The 22,112-nt window shown below is 34.4% G+C and overlaps 1 protein-coding gene across 4 annotated transcripts in view; it reads right to left on the bottom strand.

Moving 5' to 3' along the window:
- The window catches only part of LOC134855656 (gamma-aminobutyric acid receptor subunit rho-2-like), a 50,966-nt gene that overhangs the window by 24,773 nt on the left and 4,081 nt on the right, over positions 1-22,112 (bottom strand). Inside the window, exon 1 of one of the 4 annotated variants that reach the window (XM_063872227.1) lies at positions 11,740-11,908. The exons of 1 other annotated variant lie outside the window; for it this stretch is intronic. The gene's annotated coding sequence lies outside the window, so the exon portion shown is untranslated. Of the gene's footprint in view, positions 1-11,079; positions 11,262-11,610; positions 11,708-11,739; positions 11,909-22,112 lie in introns of those variants that run through there. 2 more of the 4 variants (XM_063872241.1, XM_063872232.1) reach the window with 2 other exon arrangements.

Genomic DNA, 22,112 nt, shown 5'->3' with positions numbered 1-22,112 from the left:
GTGTTTTACAAACTGGACAAAATTTTGAGTCAAGAAGCAAACGTTTAATTGCTAATGGGGGGACTAAATTGCGACCACGGAAACTGATATCACACCTGTAGCACTTATCGTTTTGCTGGGACTATATCGAGTGTTAATTTACGGATGGTCGCTGAGTTAAATGCTTACCGCAAGTACTTAGCCAAATGTCACTGACGTGATGTTTTTGAGACAAAAACTAATTCGGAGAAAAAAAGCAAATTGTAAAATGCTCGTGGAGGGGGCAGGAGATCAACAGCAGAGTATGATTACGGTGGAAAAATTAGACATTTTGTATGGAAAGTTCGTACCAAAAAAGGAGGTCGTGGAAGACAAAGAACAATTGCTCGAGAGAGGTGTCAGTTAATAGCCACTACTATTCAACAAACTCTACGCAAGTTGTGAACCGGCGGACAGAAGAGTCATTGAAAATCGGGTAACAAGAATTGGAACCACAAAACTCGATAGAGAAAAATATTGAAACCACAAAATTCGATAGAGAAAAATGGTGAAACCCAACAGAAGAAAAACAAGCATCCGACAGAGACGAAAATAACACAGAGGATTTCCCATGTTGGTGTACTGATCCAGTGGCCATCAGTTTGACAATGATAACAGAGGCAGGTGCAACGGGTTCAATAATCTTAAAAGAATGTAAATTTCAAGGCAGAGTGCTGAGCATCGGAACTCCGAACGTTCTGTACGAGCATCAGATGGTTAGGTATGGGAGAATAGAACCACTTAGCGCGAGTTTGGTAATTTTACAAGCATGAAATAATTTTTGATTATGAAAATTTGAGTGATTGAAAATGATGGAGAACCTTATCCAATCGGGATTCAGGCGTTGGAAAACCTAAATGAATTGGAATAGGGACATGCTGATATCAGTGATTTGAAATTATATTGTGGGGAAAACTGGACATAGAATGATCAATGAGCAAATTGAGTACCCAAAACCAAGCGTGAACTCGTCAAAATTGAGCATCATGAGTATCAAAAAAATTTCGACAAGAAAACTAAAACCATTTGTTCTCTGAGATAGCAAGAATCACGCAACTGAAGCCTTTCATAAAAAATTGAGAAATTTCCGTGATAAATCCATGACGAGCATATTCTGAGTCGTAAAAGAGAATGATTAGAATGGATGCTCGAGAAAACAGTTATCTCATATTCGTCATGCGCGTCAACAGCAAAAAATGTATAAAAACTCCGCATGTAGCGGGGCTGAGTTTTTAATCAATGTATTGAAATGGAAGTTTCAGATTAATTCCATTACTTCATAAATGATTAAAAAATGGAACTGGTTGACTAATTGTTGAGAAAAATGTTAGAAATTTTTACACAGATATGGAAAACGAAAGAAATATTGAACGGAACAAAAAGACGTGGTTTGCCCGGGTTGCCCATCATACATAACTCGTGAGTTTCAACTAAAAAAATGATGTTGCCAATGAATTTCTGTTTAAGGTATTCAATAACCGCAAGTGCCAGTTATTTCCCAAATAATGTCGTTGAACCTCACGGTATTGTAAAAACTCTAAGAACACGAAAAAAATATCAAAATCATAATGAGAAAGTTAATTTTTTGCTAGCCATGCAATGATGGCCATGGACATTCAATGAGGGTCTAGAACTAAATCCCCCAGGATAAAATCCCACAGGATATAATCCCCCAGGACAAAATCCACCTAGGACAAAATCACCCAGTTTTTACTTTAAAATCCCCCACATTCGAATTCAATAAAACAGCGGCTTTAAAACTTAAATTAAATGTTGAAATATAATTAACAGAAAAGAAGTAGATAGATTAAAAGACCAAAAACTAAAAAGACAAGTTAACAGCTATGGCTTTAAAATAATCCAACTCTTTGTAGTTAGCGGCAGAACATACAATTTTCTTTATCCTCCCAAAATTATCCTCTTTCCTTTTATGAACCTTCTTGCCGAGCTGCATTTGAGCGAAGCTAAAATTTTGCAGTGACTGCTGCCTCTGAATCGCCTCAATAAATTTCCATATGTCAGGATTTGACATTTGGAGCATGGATTTGTCCTGGGGAGGTCGTCAATGGTCCTGGAAAAAAAACGTTCCGTATTTCCATGTCGAAACGCGACTTCCATCTTGTCGAGTTTCGCGTTTCTTTGCCTACAAAGTTGTCCTCAAAATAATAAAACAGCGGCTTTAATGTCGGCTTTTTGCAAAATAATAAAACATTGGCTTTTTGCCACATCGTCAGGAATGTGGCAATTTACTAGTATTTGTTTATACCAGGTTTCTACATGTAAGGGCGGAGCAAATGCAAGAGCAGCTAAAAGACGTATAGCTAGAATGAATTCTTTGTCCTCGCGATACTGCACAGCATAACCAAATTCGAGTATCTTTCCCTAAATGGCTTGCGAGAAGTGAAAAAAACCTTTGATTTCTGTCTCTGGAAAATTGTCATCCACAGAATTGATGCAAGCCATTTTAAAGTCCATCATGATTGAACTGTGTTGGGAGGAAGATATCTGCCTTCAAGTTCGATCAGAAAGCGTTGTACGTTCCTTGTCGTTTATCGGGGAGTAGGGCATAGATACATGGAAAGGTTGTTCCATCTACGAAGCAGTGGACAATGTTTACTTGGTAGAAGATATCAGGACAGCTTTTAACAGTTCCATCAATCAACCAGTTTCCATAGGAGTTTAAGATTTCGATATTTTTGTTGGTTGCGAACACCTAATATCGTTTACCGGTTCCCGGAACTGTCGAATCTTCAAGAAGAAAATCTTCTCCACTCTTAGTTTGCATGTATTTCGAATCCTGTTGGGATCGGTGGCTGGCTACGGTTTTCATGCCTAATTCTTCTGATTCTTCGTTTGAGGTGAGGCACCACCGGCATCTTCGAGGAACATTCTGGTGTGGCTTTCGCCAGGGCATTTGACAGCCCCTTTTGTGTCGAAGAGTCGGTGCAGGCCGCTGCGTCCGCTTTGATCTGTTCGTTAATGGTATACGTTTCCATTAACGCGTAGTCCGGGCCGTGTGTGTGCTCATATGGCTGCGATTTGAGGAATTCGCCCTTTGAAGTCCATATGCTTGCCTTACACTGTTGCTTTGATCGCCGCAACTCGCACTCCCACTGAATAGAATTGACTAACTCTCGTCGCTTTATAGTAAGCGTAGTTATTGTGAAGCGCTTTCGGGCCCCCTTTGTTGCTTAACACAAATCTGACTTTGTTATTTTGCCTTGTAATTGTTTCGAACAAGTAGGTACTTAATAAAATGCACGTGTTTTACAAACTGAACAAAATTTTGCGTCAACAGGCAAACGTTTAATTTCTAATGGGGGGATTAAATTGCGACCACGCAAACTGGTATCACACCTGTTTCACTAATAGTTTTGCTGGGGTTATATCGGGTGTTAATTTGTTTATCAGTCAACATAAATTAACGTTAAATTAAGTTCAAAATCATGTTCAACATTTCGGTCACCCCAAATCTGGAATTTTGATTCAAGAAAGAGGATAGTTTTCTAGGAATCGGGGACTTCCTTTCACACCATCCCGCACCCCACCTTAGTAGAAGCGCGGGATTTTTTTTAATCCCTGGAGGTAAATTTATCAGACCTTTACATTGATTGCACAAAATGTCATATTTGGGAATCAAACTTACGCTGAAGGAGTCAACATTATTTTCCATTCACTTGTCGTACTGACTGTGCCACGTGGCATATTTATTTTTGCAATCAAAGCTCCTTGTTATAGGACGTCAACTGAAAGTTGGAACCTTATAGTTGGTGAAAAGTCAGGTCAAGATGGCGATGCATATTTGAATGGAAGTCAATTCAAAATTGAATTAAAAGAAACAAAAAATTATGTGTACAATTTGATTTCCATCATACTGAAAAAAAAATGGGGGATTTTGCCCTAGGGGGATTTGGTCCTATGGGGGATTTAGTCCTGGGGGATCATATCCGGTGGGATTTTATCCTGGGGGATTTTATCCTGGGGGGACTAAGTCCGCAAGCGACTCAATGGATATCAGCGGTGAGATCAATTGAGCAATTTCCACTCCCTCCCTGTAATAACCAAATGAGTTATCCCCTCAGTCAAAATAGAAATAAATTATGAAAAACTAAAGCAATTATCAAATATTAAACAATGAATTAACACAGATTGACCAGTCTAGAGTTGTAGAGAATAGAAATTGTTCTTATGCAAGATAATGTTTTCAAATGCTCTCGAGCCAAATAGATCTCTCTACATAATTTCCTGCAAAAAAATGCAGGAAAAATCGTCGGCATCTAAGCATGCTCTCGATTTATGATTTTTCTTGTTCCAATAAGATTCCACAGTTTGAGTGTGCGTCCCATCGATTTCAACATATTTCACCCATTAATTCATTGTTTTATGGTCGATTCCCATGCCTTGAATTCCTTGAAAAGCTTGCCATTCGTCGTAAAATTTGATTGACCCTGGAAGAGCTACGTTCTGAAAAACTGGAAGAAGTGTTGAAGCATTTCTTCGTTCCGTAACTTTCATATAACCAATTGCCGGATTATAGCTGGTGTATACAATTCCAAAAATTCAAATAGGTTTCTGCGGAACGCGACGTCTGTGATGTTTTGGCTCCTGGCTGAAAAAAGTAGTCGATTTCGAGCACAGTTCCTGGTCCGTCGAGCTCAATTATTTCAAATTGAGGCAAAAGCGTCGACAATTGCTCTTTCTGAAACTCCCAATTGATTTGCAGCATTTTGTTCGAGCCCTATGTTCCCCAAAAACAAACAAATTGAATCCATTTTAGGAGGAAATCAATGGCCGATCTTTCAAAAAAGCTGTCTTTTTGATTAAATGTTTTGAGCTTGAATCGACTCCATGTCCAATTTTGCCGTCTCCAGCTAAATCTGTCCTTGTTTTTTTGACATTTTGTCCGGTTTTGAGGAGTGAAGTGACAAGAATTTTCAGTAAATTTTTTTGTTTCAAAAAAATTATTAGTAATTCATTATTAGTAATTCATTCATTATCCAGAAAGGATTATTACTTTTGCTACAATCAAAAAACGTTCAGTGGTTTGCGCGGACTGGACCATCAAGCGTGTTAGCTTTGTATCAAACCATCGTTATTATCAAACATGTCAAGCTAATTGTTACGTGTCATCTAAAAACGTTTATTGGCTCCTTTTCTCCTCGCTTCCCTCTCCACTGTTGCATCAATTTTATGCTGTAACGGTGGGTTTTTCAAAAATTTGCTTGAAAAGTAAAATGGTCTAATGCATCAGGACTATTTAATTTCATTTGATCTCTAAGAGCATTATAGACGCAGTTGATTAACTAAGAAAAAGTTCCGTCGTCAACGAAATTATTTTGCATTTTAAATACATCAACAAAAAACCAGAAATTGATACGAAATCAAAAAATGATGCAATATCAAAGTTCGATTTCAAAAAAAATCACACCATGATCTCTATTGCAACAAATACAGCGACCGGTCAGTTTTGACAGTTGGACCAAAATCAGTTTGATTTAGCGAAAGCTTCGAAACAAATGAGAAACCAGAGATAGAAAAATTACGAAGATAGAAGTCGGCGGACCTCATTAATTGGGAAAAATTTGTTATTTTTCTTTACAGTACCATATTATATATTACAGTACCGTATTAGGTATTCGACCATTCAACCAAACTTAGTTTAGTGTTATATCCATTTGTATATAAAAAAACGGACAGTAGGAACATCAGACGATGTAGCCAAGAGTTTTCTAAAGTTTGTACAAGTTTTTAGATTTCGAATTCTGTCGAGAAGCGAAAAAAGACAAGAACTGCGTTCAGTGATTATGGAATTGGATTCAAAAGCCCTGTGATAAGTTCGTTGAGTTCTTGAATGGCGAAATTTTACGGTTCGTTCCAAAAAGATTGAACACTAAAAAACAACCAGAAAACTGGGTAAAAAAGTGAAAAATTTTGTGAACAAAAAAAACTCTACCGTGATTACTTGCGTCTGAAAAACCAAGAATCTGAAGATAACTTTTGTAAACAAAGAAATTGGACGAAATATGTGATAAACAAAGCTAAGAGATAATAATATCAAAACAAACTCAACTGGAAATCAAAAAACTAATGCCGCCAGTTCTTTAATGTTCTTTCGGAAGTTACTGCAAAGATTAAAAATCCAATTCAGCTAAGGCTTCTAAAGATGTATGTGACAAGTTTAATCATTAGTTTGCAACAGTTGGGTCTCAATTAAATATAAAAAATTCAATCAAAAACGGAAATTAGCTCTAAACCAAAATCCTATGTTGCCCTCTCAAACCTATATTAATCATAAATTATTGAAATTAATTTTGTGTATGCAATTAGTTTGAAAACAATTAATTATGATTATTATTAAGTCATAAGGAAAAGCCGAAAAAAGTCGCGATCAAAACGAGCAAATCAGCACTTTACAGTGAAAAAAACGTTGTATTGATTCTGTTAAAGAATGGTGAAAAGCGGATTTCGAAATCAAATGAACAAGTGAAGCGAAACAGATCAGTGAAGTAGAGAATAAAACCACGGCAGACAGTCAGGCTGCAGATAGACGATAGAAATGATTTGTTGTGATACGAACACCGGTGGCCAGGATGTCAACGGGACGAGAAAGAGAATCAGAAAGCAGTCGGACGCTCTCAAAACAGCCAGGAGAGTCACAGTTGTCTTTGGATATTACGCCTTAGATGAGTTGACTAGCAGCGGAGAAGAAGCAATGAGAGCCATCACAGCATTCAATGGCAGAGCAAAAGAAAACGTAAATACGTGCAGTTTGTGTTGGCATACTTATAACACTGGAAAGGACAAAACTAACTGCCTTGACTTAAGAAGTCGGTGTTGCCGAACTCAAAAATTGTCATGAGATAACCGAAGAAGCGAGGTGCAAAGAGTTGACAGTGACGTCGTAAAAGCGATAGACTTACCCCCGCAAATTAGACTACACTCAGAAATGCTCAAATTTCCATGGGTTGATTCGTGGAAGGATGCAGCCGATGATTGACGCCAACCAAACATTGGTTAGCTTATGGAAAGCGACTTGTTAAATGTACTAAAAAAGTACTGGGAAGTTAAGTTTTCACAATTTCAAAAGTAGATCTTCTCAATAATCATAATGGCGAGTAAGATATGAAAAAAACCCCTTCATATGAAAAAAAATTTCTTTCAATCTGACAAGATCAAGAAAAATATTTTTTTTTTAAAACCCCGAATGAAAAAATTGTGCCAGAAGGATGTATATGGAAGCTAAGAGTAGCGGCCCACTGAATCCGATTGGTGTATGACAAACAGGATATAAGAAAAAACAACATGACGAAAAATTTTTCGAATTTCGAATGTCCTTTACCCAATGTTTTTTTCGTACGTATAGTAACAAACGAATTACATCATCGCAGTACACTTTATCATCTCCCTTCATCAAGACGATTTAAATTTTGGTGAAACTATCGAATTCTAGAAGAAACTCACTAAGGCGTTAGATCGAATCAAGTTCAGCCCAAGCCAAAACTTTTAAAACAGTTTGACAGTTGAGTGAGAGCAGAGGATAGTGTTACATTTACATTGACTCCAATTGAGAAGCCAGACGATGGCAAATCTCCTGAGATGTATTGCAAAAACTACACGAACATAAAAAACTATTGTTTTAATGGTTTATTTAAGATTAGAGTGGACTCTTTTCCACTTTAAATTTGTCAACCCTTTAAATACTAGTCCCATTATTTTCACTCATTCAAGATCTGATTCCTCTAAAAATGTCAAATATTTCTTTCACGGACTAATTTGTCGGATATCAAAAAGAAAGTGTGTCACCTTACAAGATGTCCAGTTAAATTGTCCTATCTTGAAAAGCAGATATTAAAGCGATAAGTACCCGTTCTTTTTGCAGCCTGACAAAGACACAAAAAATTAGAACACCTGCAAATCAAAGAGTGAATGCATGAAGCTTTTTAATATGTAAAAACTAATAAATTGAGACTACTGAAAACTTTCCAATCACCAGAAGATAAAACAGATATCCGATGAAACAAATTCTATGAAGACTAGAAAAAGACAAAAGTACTTGAAAGCATTCTTGCATTAAAACTGTACCGGTCTTAAAACTTCATTTCAGTCTAAAAACTTTTCCCGCTCTCATTTCCACTCGCTCAGTCAAATTAAAATTTTCCGGAAAGTTTTTGTTTTTTCTTTTGTTTCTTTTTATTTCTTATAAATTTACAAAGATAAGATCTTAAAATTTTCATAAGTTCCGGAAAAATAAAAGCAGCAACACGGAATTAGAAAAACTGATGGCCCAATACTCTGAGAGAAATTAGGTAGATAAATCCATCCGCAATCTAGACGCACACTACAGGCAAAATAACTGTTAGTTTAAGTGTATAAACAAGGTATTGACCCCATCCCTATTGTGATAAAAACTGTTGTTCTTTTTTTAAAATTTAATTATATTTAACTATCCATTATATAAATTCATACTCTTTTCCAACAATTGTGTCTGCTACCACTTTTTTCAAATTAATTGACGACTCATCTTTTGGTAAGATTCATAACATCAAATAATTCACCTCAATTCAGTTAGGAACGCATTAATCCGCTGCAATATCAACTCAGTTAAGAACGCATTAATATCCGCATTGAGCCAGCAAAATTAATCAGATGCTAAAAGTTTTTTGTCAAAACTGCATAGTTAAAAAGTCAAAAATTGACTGAATACAGAAACCTTAGTGCTAATTTTTCCGCGCTTCGGTCGATATATTCTAAGGATATAATAAAAAAGTTCTTAACCAAAGAAAATAAAATAACTCTTTTGAAATTATCTTTCGAAAACCATCCCCCTCACACAGATTAATTTTCAACGTGATATTTTAGTATATAGAAAAAAAACGGAAATAGTCCAATTTTCATGGTTTAATTCAAGTTGGAACTATTTCTGATGCGCAATAAATCTACGCACACGCGTTAATTGTACAAAATATGTCCTGGGCTAATGGATTCATAAAGTCAATTTTTAAACCCCCATTATTTCACGAAAATCATTTTTAAAATCTTGAAGTAATGTTTTAAAAAACTGATGAACTTCAGAAAAAAAAGAAAATGTTTCAAATATTTTTAAAAATTTTTTTAAAATCTATGAAGTGATGTTTTAAAAAACTGATGAAATTTAGAAAAAAATGAAAAAATTTCAAATATGTTTTGAGATTTTTGTTGAAAATCATCACCCACATGCTATTTAATGCACGACCTGAAACAGTTTGCCTTAAAAATGTATAAGTATAGAACAGTTTTCAAAGCGGATTAAATCTCTGCTGATGCGTTAATGTCTCCAACTTGAAAAATTTTAAGCCCCCATAATTTAAAATAATGATCACATATAAAAAGAGCTCAAAGCATTTTTGTTTTTCGAATAGTTTTTGAAAATCGTCCAATTTTGCTAGATAAGAAGTCAATATTTTTCGGGGTAAAGAACCACCCTGAGCACAAATTTTGCGTCACTTTTTCTGAAAGTCTGAACAACAACCATATGTTTTATAGTTCCGACTTTCAAAAAAGTAACAAAAATATATTCTCGGGATGGTGTCTTTATTCAGAGCAACTTTACAAGAATTTTTGCTCTCTTTTGGGATCAATCCCTGAAATTGCTTTACCCCACCGGGTGTGAACAACGCCAGAGTAACCTCACAACACTCTGCCAAAACTGCTCGTTTTATAGTTTGATGATCATACAGTAACGTCAATTATTAACGCGTAGCGAATGTAGTCGCTTAACAAAATCGTTACAAAGTGAATTGAGGCAGGCTAATTGATCTTTTTAATTCCATGCACGAATCAAATTTTTTAACAATTGAATTTTGACTTTACCAGCCTAGAATTCATAGTTTGTTATAAGTTGGTTTACCAAAAACTATTCGAGACCAGTTAAAAGGCAGTCGGAAAATTCACGGTTTTGCACTGATACGGGTAGTCTTGTATCTTATTTCCTTAATGTAAACTTTGAGATCCATATTTTTTTCCACATGTGGGGGAATTTGATTGCATAACATATGCCCAGACGAACAAACTAAAGAAAGTTGAAATCCTGCGAAATATTGAAAATGGTGTGCTATAAAAAAGAACAGTTGCTATTTAAACTTTATTGAATCGAACTACAGTTTTCCCTAATATTGGATTAACACTTATCCATTTAAAGGGGAAGCTTAACCACGAGGAGAAAATGGACGTTTTTAAATATGCTATTTTGTTAAAGGACTTTGTTGATATTGCTCTAGAACATGATGCGAAAGGTTTTAAGGATCATCGATTGCAATATCAACAATGTCGTTTAACAAAAAGGCATCTTTAGTAACGTTCTTTTTCTCGTGGTTATGCTAGGCCTTACCCCACCAAATCCTAAGGTCATTTAAAGTAAAACAAGACTTCAAAACAGATAGCCAATAAGATAATCAAGCAACACAAGGTGGAAAATTGAACTAAGTATCAAGAAACATCGAACTATATTTCATTGGACGAAAAACTCTCGACTCGCTCTCATTAGTAGCTTTAAGGGTCAGTAAGGGGGAGATGGTTGGCTATCGGATACCAGCTATTATCACGATTTGACTTTCATCTCATTTTGCGACATCTAGTTTAGTTAATCAGCCCAAATATAGAACAATATTGAGGGGTGGAGGAGACGGAAAAAACCATGCAGAAAAACTTTCGAAAACAGCCAGTAGCGTGCCGAGGGGGCTGTTTTCGAGAGTTTGCCTAGTTTGCCAATTTTGCCAAGTTTGGCAAGTTTGCCAAGTCCCTCCCCCTTTCTCGATTCTGGCTGCCAAAATTTTCCGAAGGGAAATCTTACGACATCTATTTTTGAGAGCTCGGAAAATCAAATTGGTTGAAAAAAAGGTCATCGATTTTTCGAACCTCAGGAAAAATCGAACCTCTGAGAAAATGTTTCGAACCTCGTCACTGAAAAAGTTTCTGCGCACGCCACTGAAACCCGCATTTCAGTATTTACTTTAAAAAATTTAGAGGAGTCAACTTTGGCAAAATATATAGAAAAATAGATTTTGGCAAATGATAAAAACTAACCTTCCAGTTGATATCCGCAAAAATCAATTTCTGTTGTGTTTTAATTTCCCACCATGACATCAATTTTTTTGAAGGGTTAGCGAAGGTAATTCAAAAGCAAATATGTAAAAAGCAAGGCAATCGGAGATTGCTTTTTAACAAAAATAGTTAGTGAAGAGCAAAACAAGAGCTTGCTGCTTTTTAAATTGATGCTCACTGAACACCTGAACAAACACTCAAAAATAAAAGCAAACAATATCGCGCGGACTTATAGGCTCAAAAATCATTTTTCTGCAGTTGGTATACCTCTTAAAGAAACATCAAAAATCAGTGCAAACATGGTTTAAATAATGAAAAGCTCCTTCAACGCTTAAATTGTTGCAAATTAGTTTGTAATGAACCCAGCTTTTTTTGAGCTGAGTGATCCTAAAAGTAGTTAATAGGGCGTTTAAAAATCAACAATTTCTTTAATTTTTTCCTTTGAAAACCAAAAGACCGACGACCGCAAAATAGACTGACTAAAATTTATCGAAAGGATAAGTTATCACTTACAATGTGCATTAAAATACTGCAAGGCCAGAATTTGGATTTAACGAGTTTCAAAATGACTGGTAAGCAATATAGAGAAAAGTATATATATAGATATGGTGGGAAAAGAGTGAAATAATTTTTTAATATTACCGTGTTGTCGATGACATCAATGAAATTAAATAATTTAAATCAGTTCCGCTTTGATTTTTTGTTACTTTTTGATTTTAAACAGTTCATGAATCAATCGAAGTACATTTTTAATGAAATTTTTTAGAAGTTTTGCTAAGAAGCATTCAAATTTGGAATAAGGCAAAATCGATTTTGAAGGAAAAACAGCCAAAAAAGACCGTCAAAAGGTGAAAGCAAAAATTGAGCATAAAAGTGGTTTTTGAAACGTTCCATGATTTTCAAGCAAAAACGTCCTGTTTGAGGACATAAAAATATAATATTGTAATAAGGCCAAAATTTAACAGACTTGAAATAAAAAATAATGATACTGAGTAAAAAGTGATGAATAGCTGGCAATATTCAAAAATTGTAGCAGAAAAATTGTATATTCATCATCAAACGGTTCATTTTTCTCGATTTATAGCTTCAAGTCTTCGTATCAGTAACAAAATGCCACAAGATTACTTCAAGTTCTTTAAAAATCGGTTCTTCAAAAGAGCTCAAAACAACTCATTGTAGAGCTGTAATGAACACAAAATCTACAACAATTTGAAGAGCTCTTTTCTAATTTTGAAAATTTATGAATACACTATGCTTTTGATAACAGTCTACTGGTTCTTGAAAATAGCATGAAGATTGTTAAAAAATACTTTATTAAGAGACCTAATGCCGACAGAAACAGAGAAGATTTTTCTTAACAAAAGTCTAAGCAGCTCTTACTTTTAAGAAACCCATAATCGGCGATATCAGCATAAACCTCGATATCTACCCGAAAAATTACTGAAATGCTTCATTATTACTAATAAATAATAAGGCGTCATAAATACTAATAGCATGAGCGTCATAGTTATATTATTCGACTTCGTAATTAAGCAACGGTGGCCAATTTTTTCGCAGTAATTAATCTAAACAACGCAATTTTTCAAACCATTTTTTTAAACGGAAATTAACATTGAAAGGTTTTGTTTTTAATTCAAATCAAGGCTAGAAATAGAAAGGCTTTAATATGATAAAACACTTCCTTTCCTCATCAAAAGGAAAGGATTTTTTGTCAAAAAGCCCACCCACATCATAATTCCGTCACACTTTTTCGACAATTCTGGAATCTGAATATCCGTTTCAAAAATCGCAATACTTATATAGAAAGTGGTATGTCAGAAATTTGATATTCGAAACAAAGCAAGACTACTCGGCTCAGAGCGAAGTCTTGAACGTTCGACTGCCCTTTGAAGTCAATGAAAATTTCTTTTAATACTGTTTATTAATTTTTTTTTATAAATGAAAGAGTAGCAATTATTTGGCAAATTTTTTCGTATGCTCTATAGAGTAAAATTGAGTTAATTTAAATTTAGAGGAATGCCTTCAGAGCAAATTGTCTGCCCCAGATCAAATTGGGCTGACTAAAATTGCCCTTACGCTTTGATATGACGAAATACATCAAGCTTTAATGAACCCAATTTGAATTAGCGTCGTCAATTTAGTCCAAATCTTGAACCCTTATAACTTTCAAGCCCCTTTAAATAAACAATCAGAGGTGACATGTATTTTTAATTTTCCACCGTGAGCGTCTCGTTTGAACCAAAAAGTACCATAAAACGCTAGTGAACAACTCGAAATTTGGCGGGAGAAAAGCACGAAGGTAACAAATTTTGCGAGCTTCGAAAGTTTTCGATGGTAGTATTGCGCCGATAATAAGAGACACTTCGGTTTCCGCCGTTATCAAAATCGGTCAAAATCAATTTTAAGTGCCAGGATTTTTTTCTTTCGCCCATCTATCCTTTCTGGGACTTAAACTTAAATTGTTTTGTGCATCAAGTAATATCGAAAAAAAATCTGCGCTTGGATGGTACAAGTAACTAAAAAAAAGCTTTTCAACTGGAATAATAAACTCAAACTTTATTAAAACTCAATTTTAAACTCGGGATTGATTTCTTCTCAAGACTTTTTTTGGCTAACGAAATCATAAATTATCAAAAAACTTTCATTCCAATTGAAAAAAGGCACGCCTAAATCAATTTTTCAACAGCTAGCCAAATGCTACAAGTGTAGCTCAGACTATGGCGAATTCGCTTATTATTGCCTTAGCAAAAAATAATTCGAAATTTTTCAAAAAAAATAGAATTTTTCAAAACAAATGGAGGCGATCGAAACACTTTAAGATAGAAAGAAAAACACAAAATTTACACAAGGAACTAAGCTAGTCGCAAATATCAGAGGAAAAATCAACTTTATTGCCTGAAGCAACTTTAGAAAAATTTATAAACGAAGGGCTACTATCCATTGTTAATGCTGAAAATTTTTATTGGAATAATTTGGTGAAACCTATTTCATAACCTAACATATTAACCCAGAACTAGTGTTCGACTGAACTTTGCAATTATTACAGTTGAGGCAATGCTCTTGCCGTCAAACAGACCAATAAGCTTAAATCAGCGCTTTTAAAAAAAGCCAACGACCATCATTGTGAAACTTAGCATCGACTGACTATATGTCAAATGTGAAATATTTTGAAATGACGGGTCCAATCAAATTTTTAAATGGGGTCATTAGTGGAACCTGATCTAAACTACATTTTATTATTGGATAAATTAGATATTTTATCACTATAAAATATTAAATAATAACCAATCAGCTTCCATCAAACTAACAACCCACTTATTTGTAAGTGCTGAAATTACTTGTAATTTCAACACCAGAGAGATTTGAATTTAACTTAGAAACTAGTTACCTCTCCAAGAGAACTTCAGCAGTCGCAATAAACCAGTATACTCTAGATCTATTGAGCCTAGCAGAGACTAGTTAAACACCCTGAGACTAGTAGATATAAGAGTAAGATTATGATCGGTATTAGACTAAGAAGTTGCACGAATCTATCCGGCCGAAAATAAGATAGCGTGACGAGCAGACGGTGTACTCTATCCGAAATTACTTTATGAGTTATAAACCATACAACTTAACTCATCTGGTGCGACCATAAGTCTCGAATAAAGACCTTAAAAACAAAATAGCTTAGAATTAACCAAAAAATAGATTAGAAAATAGACAAAACATTTTCAAAATGTTACATGACAATAACTTAATTGAAATGTCTCTACGACTCAATAGATCAGAGCCGCTATTCCGCACAATACGAGATTTACCCGGTATTGGAAAAAAACCTCGGACAAGAGACGACGTACGACTACATAGAAACTTACCATTAAGTTTCATGGTCGTACGGCAAAAGCCAACACAAACTTTTATATTTAAAATCTTACTAGCAATGAATTTATATTTTCACCTGCAAACATAAAATCCTTGAAGCAAATCTTCAATGATTATTTCAGGCGCTAGATAAAATTACTATTGTACAATAACGATTGATAAAAAGATCTCAAATCGTTCCCTCCAATTCTGCAGTAATATATGAAACATATTTGAAAAAATATTTATTGAAAACAAAAATAAAAATTAGTAGCATGACAATAAATTGTTAGTATATATAAATCATTCTGTTGTTCCAGTTTCATCACCTAAACATAACAGCAATCATAAATCAACTAATATCATCAAAAACTAAAACCTTTTACAAATAAAATTAAATTATTTTAAACTTAATTTTATTTAATCTTAATCCAGATCATCAAGGCTTTCCTTGGATCTAAATCAATTTTCTATCTTCTAAATTTTAATTTCTGATCATCAAGGCTTATCCTTGGATCAAAAAGAACAATTTTGTTCTCCCCCACCCAATTATCAAGTGTCTAACGACTTCAAACGTCGATTCACTACCCAACCTTTTCAAAATACCCAGGACTAATAGAAATTTTTAATCACGCTAACCATTCAAATTAGGCTGAACAGTGAAGAACTTCGGTTAATCATCCTTCACTTGAAACCTCCTCTTACCTGACCCAGGATAAATCTTAAACTTAGTAAGTTTAAAATAGTATCTAACGACCTGCTTGCGTTCTAATTATACCTGAACCTTGTGGATCGATTTACTATTCTCCAACCCTTGAACACAATCACTACCCCTAAGTAAGATTAAGTAAGTTAACACCTTAACTTAGACTAGCCACGAGAAAGTAAAAATCATTCTTCGGAATCGATATACTTTTCTCTCCAACCCTTAACAAAAAGACCCAGGTTAAGCTAACCAAAAAATCGTAACGACTAATAGTCTAGGAAAATTAAAATCACTAATAACTTCTCGCATCCCTCATCCTAAACCTTATGTCATTGGAAAATTTAGGAAATAAACAAACAATCGTATTACACAATTGTGAAATAGACAACCAAAAATACGATCTTGTAATAACCTCGCATACACAAACAATTGGATACACTCGAACAAAACGACAAACAAAAAAAAAGAAAAATTATAAGTAAGCAAAAAAAGATAACACGAAAAAGTTTTTCAAAAAATAGAAATGCTTCTCCGAATCAGTAGTCAGTAGTCTAGACGCACTATACAAATTAAAAGAATCAGTAAATAAAAATTGCCCAATCCATAATCAGTAAATTTTTCCGATTCAGAAACAACTTCAAACTCATCAAAAAGAGGAAAAAGAAGAATAAAAAAGATCTATAAACACAAACCAGTACATCTATACAATTGGAATCAACCAATTAGACATATTGATAATTATATATTAACAGTCATCAAACGAAAAAATGAGCAACACTCAAAGTGACGAAAGTCCAGACGAAGAAGCATTTTTTCCCTTTGTTATAAATTTACTCTGTGATAGAGGACAAACACGATTTTGCAAAAATTTACTCGAAAATTTGTTTGAACCAGGAATCAGTCCATGCAAATCAGAATTCCCAGATATAAAAATCAAAAGACAAATTATAGAACATTATTTGAAAGACATATGTAGCCTAACACAACAATACGGAATCTACACTATAGAAATCAGCACACCAAGAACACTTCATGGTAAATATGATATCCAAACAGACGATATTGATTTAGAATTTTCAAAAGTATTCACAGAATATATCAAAAGCATACAATATCAAAACTCACAGAGAGCAAACTCAATATTCACCAACGAAGTTTTTGCAATAATATGTGTAGTGATATATCTATATTAGAAAAAACAGAAGCTCAAAGTACATCACCAGTCCAAACATCAAAACATACAAAAGTAAGAAACGAAATCATCGCATTTTCAACATTTTTAAACGCAATCCGTGAAAATTTTACAAATAATGATGTCTCACAAAACATTAAGTATGATTTACAAAAAATACTAGCATGGGTTACAATTGATTATTTTACACATAATATCGACTTAATTGAACAAGCAAAAAAACCTTTAGACCCCAAAGTACAAATGACGACACTGTCATTGCAGAACAATCAGATTACGTTTGGGACCCTGAATGTTCTCATCCAGCATTTTTAAATATTCCAGCAGATATCTCAAGTCAAGCAATAAGTACAATATCTTTTCACAAAGATTATGTAAAAATAACACCACTAACGATTGATGTAACACCTTTGAATTATAATACATTTTTACCTGATACACGAAATAACAGCTTAAATTCAATAGTTATACATAATGAAAACCTCAATGGAACTAGAAATCTTACACAGCAAGATATTCAAACACCATCACGCTTCATAAATGAAGAAAGTTCAAACAACAGTAACAACTACACAACAAAGTATCTCAACAATACGTCCAAACCTCACAACACCGAAAAATACAAATACAACACTACCACGAGTAACCTTACAATCGACCGTTAAACCTTCGTTTGCTCCAAAATATTCGCATATGGACTATCAGACATATAGACTAATGACAAAACCGTCAAAAACGCGAAAAACGTTCACAAGAAACACTTTTGCAGAACACAACTATAATTATGTACATCAGTCAAAAACAAATCAACCCCCCCCCGAAAAATATGCAAAACCTAAACGACGTAAGTTCTCACTATTGGAATCTTCCAAATACATCGACCAATTCAGTGAATTTCCAAAAAAAACCACACCCTCCACAGGATTATAGTGAAAATTACCCATTTTTTCAACAAAATAGGAATAAACAACAAACAACTTATTACACAACTTACTTATCATCTGACGATGATGATTATCATCAACCAGACATTTTTGCAACATATACACAAGAATATTGCACACAAAGACCGCGACAATCTCAACCATCCCAAAATATGAAGATTTACCCACAAAATCCAGCAGATATGCAGAATCAACAACCAATGCATATACAAAACCCAATTAACGCACAATCTTTTCAACCTATACAATCACAAAACCCAATGACTATGCATTCTTACCAACAAATACAAATTCAAAATGAATTACCGCTACCATATTACCTACAACAACATGAAACAACAAAAAATCAACTTACAAATTTCTCACAAATACCAAACGCCGCAGAGTCACTCCAAATGACGATGAATCCATAATTAATGGGAGGATCGTCAATAACATCCAATAAACCATTAATGGTATTCACAGAAACAGACCCTGAATACTCAGTAGAAGGTTACCTAAATGCAGTCACAGCAAAATTAATTTTAAGTATAGGACCCGAACCAATTAATACGCCACTCCATCAAAATTGGATACATAGACGCACAGCGTTAATACAAACAACACTAGATGGCGCAGCCCAAAAATGGTTTTCAGTACTACCTATAGACATAAAATCAGATTGGAAAAGATTCACACAAGAATTTTCAAAAATGTTTGATTCTGAAAGAAACAAACAACATCAAAGAGTTTTATGCAACGAAATTGCAACAAGATAAGAACTTTCAGCAATCTTTACCATTTCAAAAAATATTAAAATTGGATTTCAAATGGGCGCTGGGTTACAATTATAAGACTCTACACAAAAATTGAGATGTTTAAAAGTAGCAACTTAAGTCTCCCCCATTTCTATCAAAACTAACAGCCCCATTTGACCTTACAGAACGTAATCAAGCTTATTTCGGAGAAAGACTTGTTTTGCTTTCTCAAATAATATTTCCAGATTTTACACTGTCTTTTTGTCAACCATTTTCAGGCGGATTGACTACTGCTGCAACTATTTGTCCCAATACTGGCACTGTTGAGTCTCAGTGAATGGCGAGATGAAGACGATTATTGTTTGCAAACAATTTATTAACTGTGGACTGTGGACATATGATACAGTGCTGATTTAAATTATCCGGACAAATCGAACAAAACTTGAATTTTCAGACGCGTTTTCTCGAATTGGGTGCAAGTTAGACAAAAAGTGAACAGAACAAAAGTTGCTGAGAATTTCGTCAGAATTAGTATGGTGCAATTTTTTCTCCGAAATTCTCAACCAAAATTTTACCCTAAAAATGGGTCACTTTGGGTTTTTCTAATTACGCTGAAACTATTTAGTTAATTGATGGGATAATATAACAAGAAGCCTCTTACACAGCCCAACAAAGTTCAACTAGCGTTTATCTCCAAAAATTTGACTAAACTGTTTAAAAATTGTTTTTAAGCAAAGATTTTGGATTTTACATAGTAAAAATCACCTTTCTTGGTTATCAAGTAAAAATATTTTCTCTTATACGGGTTTTTGAACATTTAACCTCGTAGAACTTTGTTGGGATGTGTAAAAGGCTTCTTGTGATATAATCATCCCATCAATTAACAAAATAGTTTCAGCGTAATTGTTGATTAATTAGAAAAACCCAAAGTGACCCATTCTTAGAATAAAACTTTGGTTGAGAATTTTGGAGAAAAAATCGCACCATATTAATTCTGATGAAATTCTAAGCAACTTTTGTTCAATTTACTTTTTGTCTAATCTTAGCCAAATTTGAGAAAAACCTGTTTGAAAATTCAAGTTTTGTTCGTTTTGTCCGGATAATTTAAATCAGCACTGTATAATGTTGACTTCGAAAAATAAGAAAGATGAAAAGCGCTTACGATGCCGTAGATCATAAACGTGTGCAAATCCTCGATGAAAATAAAACTACCGGGTTTGTCGTGTGCTCATTCTTGTATGAAGTCTGTGTGTGAGGAGGTTGGGTAATTTGAGGCTAGATTTGCTTAGTTGTTATTGTATTATTTGTTACAGCTTTGCTGATCGCACCAAATGAAACGTATCTGTTTTGCTATCTCATAGAATAATTCCGGATAGTGTAAATTTTCTGATTAAGCCGCTATCTATTGCCGGAAATATAGGTTCTGGCAACTACCTAATCCATTACTTTTACTTTTCATGCTCTAATATTCTAGGATAAAGTAGCTCCTAAAAATGGTAAATTGTTTAGTGTTCGAGTTCAATTATATTCTATTCACTCTGAAAGCGGTCAGACTGCAGAGAGTCAGATTTTTAGGAAAATTTAGCAAATTTGATAATAAATAGTTAATAATCAAAGCTAAAATTTATATAAAGCGAGATACAATAATAGAGGAGAACCTCTTTATTTTAGGTCGCACCCGGGATTTCTTAAAATTTTTAGAAGATCAAAATATTTTATAATTTTTTTTTCGAGAGTGCTTTCATTCAATTCATGTTCAATCGGGATTTGATTGTGTGATCTGTCTTTTTGTTGTTCATGTTTTTGGGTTCTCATTGATGCATAGCAGTTGTTCAACGAAACAAGCTTCTTTCGGCCAGAAACGGTTAGATGTACTTGTTTCGTGCAATTTTCAGTAGAAACTGAATTATAGAACTGTGCTAGGAATTTCCATGAGGAAGTCCCGAGTAAGGTATCATAAAATGCTCTGTGACAATACTGGCCGACCTTGTTTTGATTTAATGACGTTGTTCTCAGTCTTCATCCCTTATGGAAAACTCATTTGCTGGTTTTTGGCAAAACAAAAATGTCTGCACTGAGTTGAGTGGGTTCATCTCATCCTTCGCCACGTTGCCGTTTAAGTTTCATTCAAACGTTTCTATTTACAATGTATATAAAGCTGCGTCGAGGTTTGTTGGAAGATTGACTGATCATTTTGAATTTTGATTGGGCCACTTAATTTTGAATATTTTGTTGACAATATGACTAAAATTTCTTTGTTACAGTTGACGTGAAATACAGAAATCAGCCTTGCATCTGTAAGACGCGACGTATTCAGGACGACATGACAATACACTTTCATGACATGACAAAACAATTCGTTTTGTGCGGTCATATGATAAAATGCTGGCTTCGAAAAATAAGCCTGATGGAAAGCGAGACCAAAAAGTATTGTGATACCGTGGATAAAAAATTTGGGCAAGTCCTCGATGGTAATAAACTATCAGATTTGTCGTGTGCTCATTCTAGTATGAAGTCTGTGTGAGCGAAATTTGGGTGTTTTTAAGGCTAGATTTGTAAGTTGTTATTGTAATATTTGTTTTGTTTTGTTCGTCGCACCAAATGAAACGGATCTATTTTGCTATCTGGTAAATTAGTTTCAGATAGTGTTCACCATCTGTTTTCGAACGGATAGGTTTGTGCAACTGCCGGTTCCAACACTTTTTCGCTTAAAGCTCGTAAGTTCCAGGTAAAATAGATCCTCGAAAAAAAATGATACAATTTTTAATGGTTGAGTTCAACTGTATTCTATTCACTCTTAAAGCGGCCAGGCTGCGGAGAGTCAGATTCTTTAGTAAATTTTACTAAAACTATTTTAAAAAATGATAAGTTTGCTTCGAACAGTTAATAATCAAAATCAACGATTTATAAAACGAGTAACAAAAGCTTAGGAGAACCTCTTTGTTTAAGGTCGCAACTATCTGAAAGTATTAAAACTTTCCAAGGATCAAATCATTTTAATTTTTTTTTCGAGAGATGATCTCTTTCTTATCATGTTTAATCGGGATTGAATTGTGTGATTTGATTTTCTGTTGTTCGTTTTATTGGATTATAATTGATACAGAGCAGTTGTTTTACGGGAAAAGCTTCTTTCGGCCAGAAAAGATTAGACGTATTGGGTTCGTACAATTTTCCGTACAAGGTGAATCGTAGAATTTTGCTAGAATTTTCCATGAGTGAGACCGATGTAAGGTAAAATAAAATGCTGTGTGAGAAGACTGGTTGTTTTAGTTTAAGGACATGTTCTTAGTTTGCATCCCCTATGGAAGTTTTATTTGGTAGTTTTTGGCGCAGCAAAAATGTCTGCACTGAGTTGAGTGGGTTCATCTCATCCCTCGTCGAGTTGCCGTTTAAATTTCATTCAATCGTTTCTATTTACAATGTATATACAGCAGCGTCGAATTTTGTTTAGTTTCAGTATGTAAATCTTAATTGTTTGCAGTAGATTTTTTGTTATTAAGTTAATTTAGATAAAAAGTTGACACTGATAACAATCCTAAAAAATTGTGAGTTGTTGTGAGCGTGGTTTCAGCGCGTTGGGTTGGGCTGGCTTT

This window comes from Symsagittifera roscoffensis, chromosome 1, assembly GCF_963678635.1.
Source record: "Symsagittifera roscoffensis chromosome 1, txSymRosc1.1, whole genome shotgun sequence".
Lineage (NCBI taxonomy): Eukaryota > Metazoa > Xenacoelomorpha > Acoela > Convolutidae > Symsagittifera > Symsagittifera roscoffensis.
Note: the sequence above shows the minus strand (reverse complement) of the source record. Positions and strands in the feature narration are given on the sequence as shown.